This window comes from Ziziphus jujuba, chromosome 2 (genome assembly GCF_031755915.1).
Source record: "Ziziphus jujuba cultivar Dongzao chromosome 2, ASM3175591v1".
Classification (NCBI taxonomy): Eukaryota; Viridiplantae; Streptophyta; class Magnoliopsida; order Rosales; family Rhamnaceae; genus Ziziphus; species Ziziphus jujuba.
Window position 1 is genome coordinate 2,570,626 of NC_083380.1, and position 19,736 is coordinate 2,590,361.

The 19,736-nt window shown below is 38.2% G+C and overlaps 1 long non-coding RNA gene across 2 annotated transcripts; it reads left to right on the plus strand.

The window, feature by feature from the left end:
- Window positions 1-17,080: 17,080 nt before the first annotated feature.
- Window positions 17,081-19,453, plus strand: LOC125422257 (uncharacterized). 2 transcript variants are annotated; one of them, XR_009635759.1, is made up of 4 exons: window positions 17,081-17,356; window positions 18,014-18,608; window positions 18,726-18,880; window positions 18,978-19,453. It is a non-coding gene; the product is annotated as an uncharacterized LOC125422257 (long non-coding RNA). The 2 variants fall into 2 exon arrangements; XR_009635758.1 differs by having other exon boundaries at window positions 18,014-18,880.
- The last annotated feature ends 283 nt before the right edge of the window (window positions 19,454-19,736 follow it).

Here is a 19,736-nt window from a genome sequence, read left to right on the forward strand (position 1 = left end):
AAAATGGTGTTTTATTTTAATCAATAATTTAAATATTTTTTGTAAGTAGAGGTTGAGAGTTTTAAGGAAATAAAAACTCTAGGATAAGTGATGGAAGAGGACACGTTCTTTCAACATTCTTTTCAACGTATTTTTCAGTTTTAGAAAACATAGGAAAAAATTCTTGAGTTCTTTACGTGAAAAATAAAGAGAAAATCACAGTGATTTTGATACAGTGGTGAAGTAAAAGTACACTAATAGTTCGACGAGAAAAGCTTCAGAGGTGCTGAATCTGAAAGCTTTTGCAGCCATTGTATCTTGGGAGACGACTGTCAGAAAACATTTGCACCGGTGGAGCGGAAATCGTCTTAAAGAGATTGTAGTACCACACAGACCTTGGTTAGACTTCTAGAAATTAGATCTATTAAAAAAATACAGGTTCTAATTATTTTAATTATTTTATGTAATTTTATTTATTTTATTTAATATTTCCACATGTATCTACATATATATATTTAAACATTATTTCCAACAATCTTAAGACGATTTCAAAATTTTATATATGCATATATATGTGGAGATTTGATTTATTTATTATGTTAATTGATTATTGTGTATGTGTTGCATATACATGGTTATATATATGTTTTGAATATGTGTTTACTATGTGAGTTTCCCGTTGGCAAGAAAAAAAAAATTGCTTCATATTGTACTGTTTTGTGTTTGGGCATGTGTATAATATCTACTTATATTTTTAATCAAAATTGATTTACCCAAACAAATACATGCCATGTTTCTATTTCTTGTATATGTTATTTTTGTCTGTGTGCTTTGGTTTTTGAAAGAACAAAAACAAAAAAAATCATCAAACCCGTGAGGTTTAAAAATTTTTGGGCAGTTATTAACTTTTTTTTTTTAAATAAAAATTGTTTCCAAAATTGATTTGCCCATGGATTTCTAAACATTTTGGTGAATTTTTTGGATTTTTTGATTGCCAGAACAGTATATTTTGACCGGAAAATTGAATTGGGTCAGAAAAACTTGTTTACCAGTAACATGGGTCGAGAAAACCCGGCTGGAGGTTGAAGACGGGTCAAGATTTGGGTTAACAGATCGGAAAAAAGGCTTGGGTAAGAATCTGGATCAGTGGGCCAGAATTTTAAATTCTATTAGGCCTGGTCCAGTTTCACAGCCCAGCCCGCGATTAGAACAGGCTACTATTCAGCCTAATACCCAGACCCGATTCAGACCCCAGCCCAAGTGACACGGTCCAATTGCAATTGGGCTCGCCATGTGTCATGACGAGAAATCACCACGTGTTGTGACAAAATGTTGACAATGGCGCACAGTGGCAAGGCGACGTGGCATCCCATGGCTAGGCCACCTGTCACACAGTCGCGAGGCCACGTGTTGACCTGTTACAGGTGACACGTGTCGGTCTCTTGGAGCACCGCATGTCGCCTCCTGGATATGCCACGTGTCGATACCTGTAACACCCCGTCCCGAACCATGTTGGAATTGTTCCACGTTGACCGAGGTTGACTGTTGACTATTGACTTTGACCATTGACTATTGACCCAAAGGGTTAAAAGTTGACTTTTTGACCCGGATGGAATTCTAGGTTGACTGAGGTACCGTTACGAAGTACACGTTGGCACGAGTTCGTAGACTAGTAGCACGTTGAAAACGGAGCTACGGTTTGAAAGTTATGAGCAAACAAAAGTTGAGGTCCAAACTGTCCAAGGGGTGTCAGAGTTGACTTTTTATTTATGGGGAAATGAGCTTTGACTCATGCATGGTTGTGAAGTGCTCGTCGATACGAGTTCACAGACTAGTGGCACGCTTAAAACGGACATCCGGTTAAAAAGTTATGGACGCGTGAAATTTGCCGGATACCGTAATATTTTAATGTTTTTGAATCGATGAACAATGAAATACCACGTGTCATCACCTGACTGGTCCACGTGGATGAACAGTGTCACCACTGTGGCTTTTATTTGACAAAAATCTCAGGGAAGAGAGATAGGAGAGAGAGAAAGAGAGAGAGAGAAACCGATCGGCCGCCGAAATCTTCAAATTTTTCGATCGATTCTCGTTACACGCGCCGGTCAGACGGAAGCCTCTTCCCATTTCCGGACAAACCCCAAAATTTCACGGCCATTGGTCCCCGGACGCGCCCGGATCGAGGCGGCGAAGCTCGGCGGTGATTTTTCCCTCCACCGCTGGCCACCACCGTTTGCCCTATTTCTGGCCATTTTTAGGCCACACGCACCAGCCACCCCTCACCATCTCCTCAAGTCCGGCCTACCCACCAAATTTCACGGCCACCGGACCTCCGACGCGCCGGGATCGAAGTGTTTTCCGGCGAGGGGCCGAAAATCTTCAAACCCCGATTTCTCCGCCGTCCGGCCTCCGTTTGCCTCACCGCCGGTCCCGTTGGAACCCTCTCCTCTCGATCTACAAAACCGTCAAAAATCTCAGCCAACAGCCATCGTACGTGCCGCCGCCGGCGACGGTTGCCGGTGACCAAGGTGGCTCGCCGGAAGTTACTGTTCCGGCAAGTACCCAGTTGCACCGCCGGTCCTTGTCCACTGTTTCCGACCTCCTGAATCCAAATCCAGCATCCTTTTTCGCCAATTCACGACGGTTTGAGAGAATCAAAGAGTTGAATTCTGAAAGCTTTCCGGCGAGATTCCGGCCGCTTCGGGTCCGATCATCGGAAAGTAAGACCGAATCCGTGATCCTTGTTCCACGAGCTTCGATTCGGTATACTATTCGACCATTTTGGTTAACGTTTGTGTTTAACCCCCCCAGTACCGGGTATTATTTACCCAAATAAAATATTAATTTATTTGACTGTGTGTGAACTGTGTTCTAGGAGCATGGGTGAGTCGTGGAATTGATCCCATGGTGGATCATGGTTTAATTGCGTGCTCTAGGTGAGTGACCCACCTTTAAAAATATTTTGGGCAATTAATTATGTTTAATTGGTGTTTAATTGGTATTTAAATTATGCTCATGTGGTACAATTTAGTTATGGTTTTATTGTGATTTAATTTATTTATTATGCATGAGCAAAGTATATTTCGGTAATAGTCGTACGTGGTTTTAAGTATTATTTTGGGCATAATTGGTTTAAATATTTTATGAAAATATTTGTTAAATTGTTGGTTTAATTTTATAATTATGCCCACGGTATTTTATCTGTTGAACCTCGTATTACGAGAAAATTATGGTTTATTTGTTATCGATATTTTCGTACCGGTTTGTTAAATAAAAATATGTGGGATGGCAAGTGTGAAAATTTAATATATTTCCCACGATAATTTTGGAAAACGGAACGGTTGGTTTAATAATTATTTTAGACTCACTCATACAGTATTGGTATTCTGGTGTATGTACACATGGTTTAACGCGCAAGTATTATGTCTCCCGTGGTTGCCATTGGATCGTGGGTAGGCAAGTTTGATATTGGCCACAGCCGCCCCTCCTTTAGTCGGGATGACGGTTTCAGTAGCAGTACTGTCGGGACGCCGAATTACCATTTGCAAGTTTCTCTCTTTGATCTCCCCGCCAGTCGGTGCTCGGGACGCTGGGTATCGGAGGGCATCACTGGTATATGGTGTGGTGCATCAAGTGTAAATTTTCAGATAAAGTTTCAAACCCCAAAGGTGTTCAAAAATTATTTATTATAATTTATTACATTTTAATTATATATTGGGGTATTTATTTATTTATTGTTTATCAAATGGGTTGATCCCTTGGTTTTCGGGAAGTACGAATATCGGGTTTTGTGAAATCGTTTTAAAAAGGGAACATTTCCAATGGAGTGATTGGTGAGTGTTTTGAGGGATAATTATTATTTCCAACTGTTATTATTTATTTATTAATTGTTGGTATTAATTCAATTCCCTTATTTGTTACATTATTATTATTATTATCATTAAAAGTGTTCAGTAGTTAGGGTCACTCATTGAGATGATTAGCATCTCACGTTTTTAAGCTCCGTTCCCTTAGGTGCAAGGGGTGGTAGACGTTGTTACGGAGCGAACCAATTCTCCGCTGCTATCGTGTTTCGAGAAGTACCTTTGTACTCATTCATCTCAGTTGTATTATTTCTTTCATCTTTGTTGTATTTCTGTTGATTAGCACTGCATAAAGCTCTGTATACTATTTGGACACTTATGTTTTATTTAGGCACTGGGCTGCTGTTATTGTTGTGAAGTGCTGTAAATTGTGGAAACAACTTGTAGTTTTACGGGAGGAATAAGGGGGGAGAATATAGAAGTGTGTTTTCAGTGTAGGTAATTTTTGGTAAGTCCTACCCTTAGGGGAGGTGCTGCCGGATTTTCCGTTGGAAGGTTCGGTGGTATTTCCCTGGGATCAGGGCTTGTCTAGGATTCCGGGAAGAAATTCTGGACGGGTCCTGACAGTTGGTATTAGAGCTCTAGGTTCTAGTATTCCTAAGGGACTGTACATTGTTGTGCATCCCATCCGCATCTAATCTCTCGTTTTACCCGACTTAAAGCGTTCTTTCCGTTTGTCTCGAAGCAAATTCGTTACCCGAATTTGAATAACTCTAATCTTCGAGAGTGTCAATTAGAATCATGTAATCTAACGGGGAATTCCTATGGCCTAGTTAATGGTCATGGATCTCCTTTTCGTTATCGAAGGTCAAGTAATGGGGGCAGATCCAATTCTATGAATCTTTTTGGGGATTCGAAGTGGTCCTAGATATGGATTGAGTATTTTTTATGTTTATGGACCGCTAGCATAAAGGAGTAAAGTTAAAGTGTTTCAGCTTACCTGAAGTGGTGCTTCGTGGAGCAGTTAGGAAGCCTTTACGGAGGTTAATTTTTTTCCGTCATTGTAAGGAGCTATCAGAGAATGGTTGTTAAGTGTCTATGGCCCAGGTGGTTGATGCCAAAGAAGATGGTGAACGTTGGGACCGCTAATAGTGGGAAGTAATTCGAAAGCATTTTCCCAGCAAGTTATCTGGATTACGATCGTAAAAAGGATATCGAATCATTATTGATTTGGCCCTGGACATCGATCTATTTTAGTACTGCCATGCCGTGCGACTCCATTAAAGTTAAAGGACTTAAAGACTTAGCTGCAAGAGTTGGTGAATAAAGGTTTCACTAGATCAATCATATATTCCTGAATGGCATTTGTTTCTTTCATGGAGAAGAAGGATGATTGCCTAAGGATGTGTATCGGCTATCAACGATTTAGCAAGGTCACTACCCATAATCGATACTTGTTATCGAGTATGAGCGTGTGTCGATCAACCTCAAGGTGTCAAAATATTTTTCCGATCGATTATTAAAACTTAAATCCTTTTCAAAGTGATATTTGAAATTTAAGGGTATTTTATTCAAGTATTTTTCGTTTATGTTCGTACATGTATTTGTATGTTATATTGTTTGATATTATACTGCACCATATGGAGGCGGCGAACCAATGTGGTCCATGCAGAGCTAGCCCCATGATCATGTTGCCTACGAGTCCAGGGGATTGGACTGCCAATATAGGCAACCACCCTGGTTTGTATTGGTAGCAGAGTGTCAGTGACAGTTGGTTTAAGCATGGTTATTTTCATTCTAGAAGCTAAGATCTTGATATCTTATTTCCTTGGAGATTTAAGGTTCGTATGATGGTGTTTTATCGATTTGAGGTGGTTGATATTGTTGGTGATAATTTACAAGGATAAGGAGTATGATTTTTGGGACGTAGTTAGAATTTAAGAAGTGTGGGATACTTTTATGGGTCAAGGATCTAGTGATTTGTTCATAGTATTGGTGGTGATGCTAGAATTAAGATTTAAATTCCCTATTGCTTGAGGTGTGGATTCATGGGATTTATTGAAATTGGGGGAACTTAGGGTTTTCAAGAATGGTATTTGGATGTTGAGAAATTTTATTCATGACCTTGATGAATTTAGTTAAAAGAAAGATTGATGTTTGTTGAGGTTAAGACTATTGGTTAATCAATGAGGAGCAAGGGTTTTATAATTGTAAGTACTAGGAGGGTAATCGAAGACAAGTGAATTAATCTCAACCTTAACTTGGTGATACCAGTATTTGAGGAAATTAGACTTAAGTTCTAATCTTACCTTTTGAATTGCTGATCGAGTTACAAGAGTTAGGTTGTTGATTTAAGGATGCATGCTTCAGAAGCACTTTATGGTTAGCGTTCGACTATGACCAAGACTTGTAGATTGTGTTCTCGTGGACTAGTTTGAATATCCTTAATTAGGGGGCGTGAGAAGGAAAGTTGCACAAGAGGAAAGTTAAAATCCACTATTAGGCGTAATGGTAGTGTAGTGATAGTGGATGAGGCCTCTATTATACTTGCTAAGTTAAGCTGCTCAGGTTCGGAAGAAGAGCTATACAGTTGTGTGTATACAGATACACTTGGAGCGAGACTTATCTACTGCATCGCCTTTCACCACAGGCCAATGGACAAGCAAAGTGCAAAATTCACACTTGGAAGTTATGTTGAGACCGTGCATTATGCAACGTCGAAAGAAGCTGGATTGAGCAATTGGCATCGATAGAATTCGTTACGATATTAGCCACCAAGGTGCCTTCGTATGAGACTCTACATGGAAGGCAGTGTCAAACCCCACTGTATTGAAGTGAAGTAGGTAAGGAGAAGCACCGTACGATGACCAACTTGATTTGGATGCAAACACCTACAGATGACTATGAATAAGATGGAGGTCATCCAAGAGAGTTTGAAAGCCGCTCAAGATCGACAAATGAGTTAAGCCGATGTGCGTGGAAAAGATGTTGAGTTCAAAGTCCAAGATTAAGTTTTGAGATCATCTCCGTAGAAGAAAGTCGTACGCTTGGGTTGACAGAGAAAACCAAGTTCCTGTTACATTGATTCTACAGGGTCATTGGAAGAATTGGTTTTGTGGCATGCAAGTTAGTATTTTCAGGAAAGCAGACATCGGTATGCAGCGTAACTCATGTGTTGTTGCTACGAAAGGACAACGAATACCTATTAGGTAAGGAGTGACCAGTGCAGATTTTTAAATCATGAAGAATGCGTATGGGTCAATAAGACTATTTGCTAAGATCAAAAGTCTCGTGGTGAATTAATCTAGTCGAGGAAGCGACGTGGAAGCTCGAGGCACAAATCCGCAATCAATATTCGTATGCGTTTCAGCGACGTAAAAAATTTCGAGGATGAAATTTTTGTAAGGGGGGAAGGTTGTAACACCCCGTCCTGAACCATGTCGGAATTGTTGCACGTTGATCGAGGTTGACTGTTGACTGTTGACTTTGACTGTTGACCTTTGACCAAGGGGTCAAAAGTTGACTTTTTGACCTGGATGGAATTATAGGTTGACTGAGGTACCGTTATGAAGTACACGTTGGCACGAGTTCGTAGACTAGTATCACGTTGAAAACGGAGCTACAGTTTGAAAGTTATGAGCAAAAAAAAGTTAAGGTCCAAATTGTCCAAGGGGTGCCGGAGTTGACTTTTTATTTATGGGGAAATGAGCTTTGGCTCATGCATGGTTGTGAAGTGCTTGTCGATACGAGTTCACAGACTAGCGGCACGCTTAAAACGGACATCCGGTTAAAAAGTTATGGATGCGTGAAGTTTGCCGGATACCATAATATTTTAATGTTTTTGAATCGATGAACAGTGAAATACCACGTGTCGTCACCTGATTGGTCCACATGGATGAACAGTGTCACCACTGTGGCTTTTATTTGACAAAAATCTCGGGGAAGAGAGAGAAAGAGAGAGAGAGAGAGAGAGAAACCAACCGACCGTCGGAATCTTCAAATTTTACGGCCGATTCTTGTTACACGCACCTTCCAGACGGAAGCCTCTCCCCATTTCTGGCCAAACCCCAAAATTTCACGGCTGTTGGTCGCCGGATGCGCCCGGATCGAGGCGGCGAAGCTCGGCGGCGATTTTTCCCTCCACCGCCGGCCATCGCCGTTTGCCCTGTTTCCGGCCATTTTTAGGCCACACACGCCAGCCACCCCTCACCACCTCCTCAAGTCTGGCCTACCCACCAAATTTCACGGCCACCGAACCTCCGATGCGCGGGGATCGGAGCGTTTTCCGGCGAGGGACCGAAAATCTTCAAACCCCGATTTTTCCGCCGTCCGGCTTCCGTTTGCCTCACCGCCGGTCCTGTTGGAACCCTCTCCCCTCGATCTACAAAACCACCAAAAATCTCAGCCAACGGCCACCGTACGCGCGCCGCCAGTGACGGTTGCCGGTGACAGCGGTGGCTCGCCAGAAGTTACTGTTCCGGCGAGTACCCAGTTGCACCGCCGGTCCTTGTCCACTGTTTCCAACCTCCTGAATCCAAATCCGGCATCCTTTTCCACCAATTCGTGATGGTTTGAGAGAATCGAAGAGTTGAATTCCGAAAGCTTTCCGGCGAGATTCTGGCCGCCTCAGGTCCGATCACCGGAAAGTAAGACCAAATCCATGATCCTCGTTCCACGAGCTTCAATTCGGTATACTATTCGACCATTTTGGTTAACATTTGTGTTTAACCCCCCCGGTACCGGGTATTATTTACCCGAATAAAATATTAATTTATTTGACTGTGTGTGAACTGTGTTCTAGGAGCACGGGTGAGTCGTGGAATTGATCCCATGGTGGATCATGGTTTAATTGCGTGCTCCAGGTGAGTGACCCACCTTTAAAAATATTTTGGGCAATTAATTATGTTTAATTGGTGTTTAATTGGTATTTAAATTATGCTCATGTGGTACAATTTAGTTATGGTTTTATTGTGATTTAATTTATTTATTATGCATGAGCAAAGTATATTTCGGTAATAGTTGTACGTGGTTTTAAGTATTATTTTGGGCATAATTGGTTTAAATATTTGTTAAATTGGTGGTTTAATTTTATAATTATGCCCACGGTATTTTATCTGTTGAACCTCGTATTACGAGAAAATTATGGTTTATTTGTTATCGATGTTTTCGTACCGGTTTGTTAAATAAAAATATGTGGGATGGCAAGTGTGAAAATTTAATATATTTCCCACGGTAATTTTGGAAAACGGTACGGTTGGTTTAATAATTATTTTAGACGCACTCATACAGTATTGATGTCTGGTGTATGTACACGTGGTTTAGCGTGCAAGTATTATGTGGTTTAGCACGCAAGTATTATGTCTCCTGTGGTTGCCATTGGACCGTGGGCAGGCAAGTTTGATATTGGCCACAGCCGCCCCTCCCTTGGCCGGGATGACGGTTTCAGCAGCGGTACTGTCGGGACGCCGAAGTGCCGTTTACAAGTTTCTCTCTTTAATCTCCCCGCCAGTCGGTGCTCGGGACGCTGGGTATCGGAGGGCATCACTGGTATATGGTGTGGTGCGTCAAGTGTAAATTTTCAGATAAAGTTTCAAACCCCAAAGGTGTTCAAAAATTATTTATTATAATTTATTACATTTTAATTATATATTGGGGTGTTTATTTATTTATTGTTTATCAATTGGGTTGATCCCTTGGTTTTTGGGAAGTACGAATATCGGCTTTTGTGAAATCGTTTTAAAAAGGGAACATTTCCAACGGAGTGATTGGTGAGAGTTTTGAGGGAAAATTATTATTTCCAACTCTTATTATTTATTTATTAATTGTTGGTATTAATTCAATTCCCTTATTTGCTACATTATTATTATTATTATCACTAAAAGTGTTCAGTAGTTAGGGTCACTCATTGAGATGATTAGCATCTCACGTTTTTAAGTTCCGTTCCCTTAGGTGCAAGGGGTGGTAGACGTTGTTACGGAGCGAACCAATTCTCCGCTGCTATCGTGTTTCGAGAAGTACCTTTGTACTCATTCATTTCAGTTGTATTATTTCTTTCATCTTTGTTGTATTTCTGTTGATTAGCACTCCGTAAAGCTCTGTTTACTATTTGGACACTTATGTTTTATTTATGCACTGGGTTGCTGTTATTGTTGTGAAGTGCTGTAAATTGTGGAAACAACTTGTAGTTTTGCGGGAGGAATAAGGGGGGTGAATATAGAAGTGTGTTTTCAGTGCAGGTAATTTTTGGTAAGTCCTACCCTTAGGGGAGATGCTACCGGATTTTCCGTTGGAAGGTTCGGTGGTATTTCCCTGGGATCATGGCTTGTCTAGGGTTCCGGGAAGAAATTCTGGACGGGTCCTGACAATACAGGTGACACGTGTTAGTCTCTGGCAGTGATATGTGTTGGATAAGTGGGAAGCCCTGTGTCCATGTGGCGTTAACATATCAGCGGTACGATGTGCCACGTTAGCCGCTGATGACATGGTCGTGCGCCACGTCAGCCATGGCTGCCATGTGGTGTTTGCCACATCAGCCCTGATGACATGGCAACATGCCACGTGGGCGGGGATGGTGATGTGGCAGGTGCCATGTCAGCGAGATGATTATGTGGCGACCTTCCACATCAGCCTGTGCCACGTATCAGTGAATAGTATTTTAGGGTGTATACCGTAATTTTTGTAGTGTATTTAGAAACCCTAAAAATCACATTTTTGTGTGTTTTTCTTTTGGAATTTGCTTATAATTAGTTTGTTCGAATAGAAAATAACAACTAATTGATTTCTATTTTGTGATGGTACAGAAATGGCAAGTGGAGACAATAGGACTGTGCCTACTCAAACTTCTGGGATTCAGATGTCTCCTTCTGCAAGTCATGCAAAAAAGCCTGAGAAGTTTAATGGAGCAAACTTCAAGAGATGGCAGCAGAAGATGCTATTTTACTTGACCACACTGGAACTTGCAAAGTACTTGACTGAAGATGCGCCACCCAGTGATGAAGAGAGTGACAAGGAGACACTCATGGCGATGGATGCATGGAATAATTTCGATTACCTATGTCGGAATTATGTCCTGAATGGTCTTCTGATGCCCTGTATGGAGTATACTGTGGCACAAAGTTAGCTAAGGAGCTGTGGGAAACACTGGACCGTAAGTACAAAACTGAGAATGCTGGGTCCGAAAAGTTTATTACAGGCCAATTCTTGGACTACATGATGGTGGATACAAAGCCATTAATAAACCAAGTACGTGAGTTGCAAGTGCTGATTTAGAAAATGCTTGCTGAAGGGATGATCATGAATGAAGCCTTACAAGTGGAGTGTATGATTGAGAAGCTACCTCCAAGTTAGAGTGACTTCAGGAATTATCTGACGCACAAAAGAAAGGAGATGGATATGGAGGCTTTTATTGGCAAGCTTTGCATTGAAGATGACAACAAAAAGTCTGATAAGAGAGCTTCGAAAGCTGAATTGAAGGCCAATGTTATGGAGCATGATTAGAGCTCCAAAAATAAGAAGAAAACTGGAAAAGCTTCCAAGTTGGGGCCTAAAGGAGGAATCTCCAAGAAGGCCAAGTTTCAAGGCAGGTGTTTTAACTGTGACAAGATGGGTCACAAAGCTACGGAATGCAGGCTACCAAAGAAAAAGAGGAACCAGGCACAGGTGATGGAGGACATCACTTGAGAGGTTGATGAGATTAACTTTAGTGCTGTGATATCTGAGGTGAACTTGGTGGGATCCAATCCTAGAGAATGTTCACTTCCTTCGAACCTAAGCAGAATGGGAGGAAGTTGTTCATGGGGAATTCCGCTACCTCAAAAATCCAAGGTGAGGGCAAAGTAATCATGAAGATGACCTCGGAAAAAGAGCTGACTCTGAATAACGTACTGTATATTCCAGACATTCGCAAGAATCTAGTATTTGGATCTCTGCTGAGCAAACATGGTTTTCGCTTAGTGTTTGAGTTAGATAAGGTTATTTTTTCCTAATTATGGATGTTTGTGGGAAAGGGCTATGTAATCAATGGTTTATTTAAACTCAATATAAGGACTGTAAAGCCTAAAGAAATGAATAAAGCTAGTACTTCTTCTCTTTACTTGCTTGAGTCTTCCATTTTGTGGCATGGTAGACTAGGACATGTTAATTTTAATTCTCTGCGGAGGTTAATTAACTTAAATTATATTCCCACATTTGAAATTGATTACAGTCATAAGTGTGAAACTTATGTGGAAGCAAAATCAACGAGGTCATCATATCAAACAATTGATAGAAATAATGAACTTTTGGATTTAATACATAGTGATGTATATGATTTAAAATTTGCACCGACTAGAGGTGGTAATAAATATTTTATCACCTTTATTGATGATAGCACAAAATATTGCTATGTATACCTGCTAAAGAGCAAGGATGAGGCTATAGAGAAATTTATTCTCTATAAAACGGAAGTTGAGAATCAACTTAACAAAAAGGTTAAAGTGATCAAAAGTGATCGTGGTGGGGACTATGTGACTCCATTTGGAGAGTATTATGCTTAACAAGGTATAATACATGAAGTTACTCCACTATATTCGCCACAATCAAATGGTGTGGTTGAATGAAAAAAATAGAAATTTGAAAGAAATGATGAATGCAATGCCAATAAGTTCTGGAGTACCTCAGAACTTGTGGAGGGAAACCATTTTGTCGACGAATGACCTTTTAAATAAGGTGCCCCGGAAAGATCAGTTAAGACACCCTATGAGTTGTGGAAAGGAAGACAACCCTCCTACAAATATTTACGAATGTGGGGGTGTCTAGCTAAAGTAGTGGTACCTATACCTAAGAAGGTGAAGATAGGTCCCAAAACTATTGATTGCATTTTCATAGGATATGCATAGAATAGTAGTGCGCATCGGTTGCTTGTGCATAGGTCAGGAATTTCTGATATTCACAAGAACACAATAATGGAATTGAGAAATGCATCATTTTTCGAACATATTTTTCCATATAAAGTGGATGAAGGATCGAATTCGTCTAAACGAGCTTACGATGCTATAGGTGATTACGATAACGATAGTGATCGAGAGCAAGAGAATGAAGATGAGACTGAGGATGAGATTAGACGTAGCAAAATAGTAAGAACCGTAAATTCTCTTGAAGGGAATTTATGGAAAAAAGCTGTAAAAAGTGAGATTGATTCCATCTTACAGGATCACACTTGGGAATTAGTAGATCTTCCTCCACGTTGTAAACCTTTAGGTTACAAATGGATGTTTAAAGGAAGATGAAAGCAGATGGAACAATAGATAAATACAAGGCAATGCTTGTAATTAAGGGATACAAGCAAAAAGAAGGTCTTTATTAGTTTGACATTTATTCTCCAGTAACGAGGATAAATTCCATAAGGCTGGTACTGGCGATCGCTACATTGCGGGATCTTGCAGTACATCAAATGGATGTGAAAACAACCTTTCTTAATGGTGATCTAGATGAAGAGATCTATATGGAGCAATTTGAGGGTTTCACTGCTCCAGGATAAGAAAAGAAAGTCTGTAGATTAGTAAAATCCTTATATTGACTTAAACAAGCTCCAAAGCAATGGCATCAAAAAATTTGACAATACCATGCTAAAAGATGGATTTAAAATAAATGAATGTGACAAATGTATCTATATAAAAGATACAGAGAATGGGAAATCCTCTTACAACCTAGCCTTCAAGGTTTTAAAAGGCCTCGTAAAGGAAAGGTATCCACACCCACTTATAAGGAGTGTTTCATTCCCCTTTCCAATCGATGTGGGACTTCACAACCCTCCCCCTTTGGGGTCCAGTGTCCTCCTTGGCACATCGATCCGAGTACTGGCTCCAATGCCAACTGTAACAGTCCAGACCACCCACATGCGATATTGTCCTCTTTGGGCTTGGAAAATCCTCTTACAACCCAGCCCTCAAGGTTTTAAAAGGCCTCGCAAGGGAAAGGTATCCACACCCACTTATAAGGAGTGTTTCGTTTCCCTTTCCAATTGATGTGGGACTTCATAAGACTTAGCCTACGCTATAAGTAGACTGAGTAGATACACGAGTAATCCAAATGAAGATCATTGGAAAGGGATCGTCAGAGTACTAAGATACTTACGATACTTGCGATATACTCGTGAATACGGTCTGCACTATACAAGATATCCTGCTGTATTAGAAGGATACAGTGATGTAAATTGGATATAAGATGTTAAGGACTCAAAGTCCATTAGTGGCTATGTGTTCACATTAGTGGGTGCAGCCGTGATATGGAAGTCCTCAAAACAAACTGTGATAGCTCGATCCATGATGGAATCTGAGTTTATCACATTAGATAAATGTGGTGAAGCGGCAGAATAGCTACGCCAATTTTTAGAGGACATTCCTAGGTGGCCTAAACCTGTGCCAGCAATAAGTTTATATTGCGATAGTCAATCTGCGATTGGCAAAGCACAAAATATTATGTATAATGGAAAGTCTAGACACATTTGTCGTAGACACAATTCCATCAGACAGTTAATCTCAACAGGAGTTATCTCAATAGACTATGTAAAGTCAAAAAATAACATTGCAGATCTGCTAACCAAATGGTTAAATAGAGAATTAGTTGAGAAGTCGTCGAGGGGAATGGGATTAAAGCCCGTGAATAAAGTCAATATGATGGAAACCCAACCTAGTTCACTAGAGATCCCAAGATCTAGGTTCAATGGGACAATGCAATTCTAAAGACTGGTATAGATCACTGTGGGGGTTAATCTTCTGCCCATTCCTATGATGAAATAGTGATATAAATAGGTTAAGCATAAAGAATGCTTTTAATGATTCCTATAGGTGTGTTTTGGTAATCTATGCATAGTCATGCTGATTACATTGGAAATAGGAATCACCTACGTGAGAGAGAAGAGTGGCCGCTTTTAAGGAGAATTGTTGAGGGCGCAACTCTTTAGAAACTCTTGCAGAACCAGGGAGGTGTTCAGGGCCAAAATGAAGACAACATTGAGAACTGAAGTGTACCAGGAAGGAATCATGTGTGGGCTATGTTGTCATTTACACAAAGGACGAAATGACTCAAAGATATCGCATCTACCATAAGTTAGTAAATAAGATGTAGTCTCACAAGGGAAGGTTCAAAGAGTAACATCTACTTATTCTATGCAGGTTCCAACTGCAGAGCTTTACCACAAGAGTCATGTTTGTTTTACAAATCAAATCATTCATGTGGGGGATTGTTGTATTTTGGGCCAAAAAATTTGAATGATTTGTAAATGGGCTTTTGGGCCTTTATTTTTTGGTTTTGTCTCCTACGGTTGATGGAAATGGTGTTTTATTTTAATAAATAATTTAAATATTTTTTGTAAGTAGAGGTTGAGAGTTTTAAGGAAATAAAAACTCTCGGATAAGTGGTGGAAGAGGACACATTCTTTCAACGTTCTTTTCAATGTATTTTTCAATTTTAGGAAACACAGAAAAAAATTCTTGAGTTCTTTACGTGAAAAATAGAGAGAAAATCACAGTGATTTTGATACAGTGGTAAAGTAAAGGTACACTGATAGTTCGACGAGAAAAGCTTTAGAGGTGCTGAATCTGAAAGTTTTTGCAGCCGTTGTATCCTGGGAGACAACCGTCAGAAAACATTTGCACCGTTGGGGCGAAAATCATCTTAAGAAGACTGTGATACCACACAGACCTCTTTTAGACTTCTAAAAATTAGAGCTATTAAAGAAATACAAGTTCTAATTATTTTAATTATTTTATTTAATATTTCCACATGTATCTACACACACATATATATATATATATATATTTATATATTCAAACATTATTTCCAACATCTCCATCATAAGCTTTAACAAACTCAAAACCCACCAAAAAGTTTATTCACATTTTTTTATTCTTTGGTGTTTTAGTTTGTCAAATCAACATTGTGAAAGATCCAATTTTTGAACTCCTAATTCACTCGGGCATTGAAGTACCTTTGCGGAAATTTGTGGATGCATGAATTATAGCTTACTGAATTTGACAATTACTGAAAAATGTAGAAACATTGAGTCTTTTTTTTTTTTTTTTTTTCAAAATAATGTGATTCACATATTATATCTGTCCAATTTTAATTTAGGGATCTCTCCCAATTCAAACCAATCTCAAAAAGCCTTTTTGAGATGGAGTCCCCCTCTTTCTCTCCCTATCCCTCTTTCCTAAATCCCTAATTTGCAATTCTTAATATGAAACAATTAGGAGAGGAAGTGAAAAAAGACACTTTTTGCTCATGTTTTAATCTTATAAGCAGCCACATGATTAATTTGTTAGCTTTTTGACAGAAAATGTTAAAAAACCAGCCATGTAAACTTTTGTATAATTTAGTATGTAAAATGCCCAAAAAAAAAATATAAATAAAATGCAAAGGGGAGGTACCAAAATTGATTGGGATGTAACACTACCAATATCCCTTTAATAAATTATAAATAGTTTTTTTTTTTGAAAATGAAATAATATATTAATTGTCCATAAAATTGCACTTCTTTTACAATAAAATTGGTTTAAACTTTAAATTAAAAAAAAATCAAAGCTCACTTTGTTCGATAAAGTAGACAGGAATTACTGAAAAGTGCAAAGTTGATTCCCATTGGCCCAAAATAATAATAATAATAATAATAAATAAATAAATAAATTACAACACAAAAAATATTCTCACAATATATATATATATATATATATATATTTATATAGATACGTATATTTTTTATTAATTTAATAATACAACAAAAAATTATGAAAGGAACTGAAAGGCTGTTCTATCCGATTAAATAATGATTGAAGAAAAAAAAAAAAAAACTTAAAAAAAAAGTTGCCAAAAATTTTATCACTTAAAGAAAATGTCTATCTAGTCCACAATCTGTTTCACGACCAACAAAAATGTTTGGGATGTGCATTAAATCAGTTCGTTAATGCAGCTTCATGAAGAACTCATTGGACATATCAATGAATTCAAGTTCTTCGAGGTTCCTTAGGTCTTCAATCCTGATGGCACTTCTTCCAGCAACTTACCCAAAAAACAAAAAAAGAAAAAAGAAAAAAAAAAGGAAAAAATGAAGAAGCGAAAATTGTCCAAATTTTTACCACACGTTTAATTCGTACTTTACGATAGCCAGCCCAAATTCGGCCCAATCCACTAGCTCTAAAATGTTGCCGCCCATACTCGGCCCAATCCTCCCAAGGCCCAATTGGTGACCGGAATTTATTTAAAATTGCATCCTTTTAGTTCAATGATCAACTGTCTTATTTCAAAATTCAAACCCTTCTTTAACTCTAATATAAGTAGAGCACTAGCTCTTCTCCAAATACATCTACTTTTCTCCATTCTTTTTCTTAAAGTGTATCTCCCTCTCTTCTCCAAATGAAGTTTTTCTTTTTCTTTTTCTTTTTAATTATTATTTGTTTGTTTTCTGAAGACCCAGTTTGTGTTACTGATTCTGTCTTAATGGAGAGGAATCCCTTTCATCAACAATCATCTGTATTGCTTCTATCGACTATTTTCTTCTGGATGGAAGTGGAATATAACTCTTTTCTACCAAGCAGGTAAAAAATCTTTTTAATTTTTGAATCTGGTTTCTGGGAGAATATGAAATCTGGATTTTGGTCCAAAAATCTTTGTTACCTTGAAGAATGTATATATAGATTAAAAGTAATTCGTTTGTTGTGTTTTTGACAATCTTTCTTCAAGGAAAGAAGATTGAACAAATTTTTTTTTTAATTATTTTTCTGTTGTGGAATATTTGCTTTTTAAATTGTTCAGTAAGTTTGAATTCATTGTTTGATGGGGTTCTCCAATTGTTTTACTTTTCTAGTTTGAAAATTTTCTCTAATAAAACAGTACTCCATCAATTATAATATGATTATTTTTTCAAAAAAGAAAATATTTAATATAGATTATTTGTGCTTAAAAAAAAAAAAAAAAAAAAAACGAAAAACAGATGTTGTGACCAAACCAACGGTTAGTTTTATTCGAAATGCCGTCCCAACGGCTAGTTTGATGCAACGGTCATATTTTCAAAATAAGAATATTTACTTTTCCTTTCTTTTTTCGTTTTTGACCCCATCTTCTTCTCTCCTCTCTCTCTATCTCTCTCTGTTTTCTCTGTTTTTCACATATACACAGAAACTGATTGGTTTCTTTCTGATGTAATAAACCCTCTAAAGCTGCTTTTTTTTTTTCTTTGTCTATTATTGTTTAAGGAATTCGTCCAAACCTAGATGACAAAGCAGAGGCTGAAGAAAGAAACTGGATCTCAAACCACACGGCAGGTCTAAGTTCTGGTTCCAAAATCCGATGAATCCAGATGAAAGGTGTGTACGTTTGGCATTCCATTCACCCCTTGATCTTCCTTTTTCACTCTTTCTTGGTAACCCTGAAAATTTGGCCCCCTAACTAATAAACATGTTAATTTAGAAACATTTCCATTTACTTTTTTTGGCTCAAACCGCTTATATAGTCTTCAATTAATATAGTCTCTGAATTCTTTAATCAATAGAAATAGATGCTATAGCTTTTAGGATTAAGATTGGTGGTGTTCATGATTTCAGGTTCCATTGATTTCAATGCTTCTCTTTTGTATATGTATGTGTGTGTATATATTTAATTCTCCGATGGCTTTGTGATGTGTGTACATATATATATATATATATATATGTGTGTGTGTGTGTATGTGTGTATGTGTGTAGCGGAAAACGCGTCCCTGTAAAATGAGAAGTCAGTCAGTTTTATCAAGCAGAATCTGAAAGTAGTCTATGTTTGTGGACGGAAGAGGAATGCTTGTTTTCTCCAAGCAAGGTAAAGGTTTTTACTTTTTGATTTTTCTTGTTTTCTGGGACTAAAAATCTGTGGTTTTGATCCAATTTCTTGTTTATATAGATTCAGATAATTCATTTCCTATGTTTTTATGGACAGTCTTTCTTGAGGGAAATTTTTGAATAATCTGAAAATAGTCAAAAGGGCAAAATAAATGGAAACAACAAGATGGGGGTCAATGGTGACTGTCCAATTGTCTATGAATTTGACTGTGTTTCAGCATGGAAGTGAAATAATTATTTTCTACCAAGCAGGTAAAGCTTTATTTTTTGTAGTTTCTGGGGAAAAAAGCTTTACTTTTTCTAGATCAAAATCATCTGTTTCTTGTGTTTTGACACTTTTTTTATTCAGGGAAAATTTATGGAATCAGAAAGTAGTCTATGGAAGAACAAGTCTAAAAAAGCAAAGAAAAACTAGTGTAAGGTGTATTAATCAGCTAGCCCTTAACAGATTTTGATTGTGGTTTTAAAATTATATTTCTGGTTTTTGTTCAATTATTGAATGTCACTTTGCACTTGCTCTTTCCTTTTTGCAATGCAATCCGCTACACAAATGCAAATGAAGAATTGAGGAATTGCAGAGAGAGCCTTATAGAATGTTAATTTGATTTGTATGGTGTACAATTGTAGAATAACATTTTTTGTAGAAACAGCTGTAGAATAATTGTAAATAATAAAAGATGTAAGAATGTTTTGGATTTGGGGAGGAAGAAGACTGCTGGGATTTGCCAGGTCTCTACCTCTCCCTGCTGTGAGTGTGGGGTTTTGGTGTGGTGTGTGCCCCTTTCTCTCTCTATTTCACTTCCTCGCCGATTTCTCTTTCCTTTCTTTCTGTGCTTTCTCTATTCTATTTCTCTTTTACTTTTCCCTCTTGACTTTTTCTCTGTTTCCTCTCTTTTTTTTTTTTTTTTTTTTTTTTTTTTTTTTTTTTTTTTTTTTTTCTCACTGCGTTCTCTTTCATTTAACTCTTTTACTCTCTCTCTCTGCAATTTTTCGTTTCTGCTTTTCTCTGCCTATATATTTCTACTACTGCCTTTTTGTTTTAGTTATCTTCTCTCTGTTTTTCAATGCTTTTTATCTTTTCACTTTCGTCTCATTACAATTCTTTTCT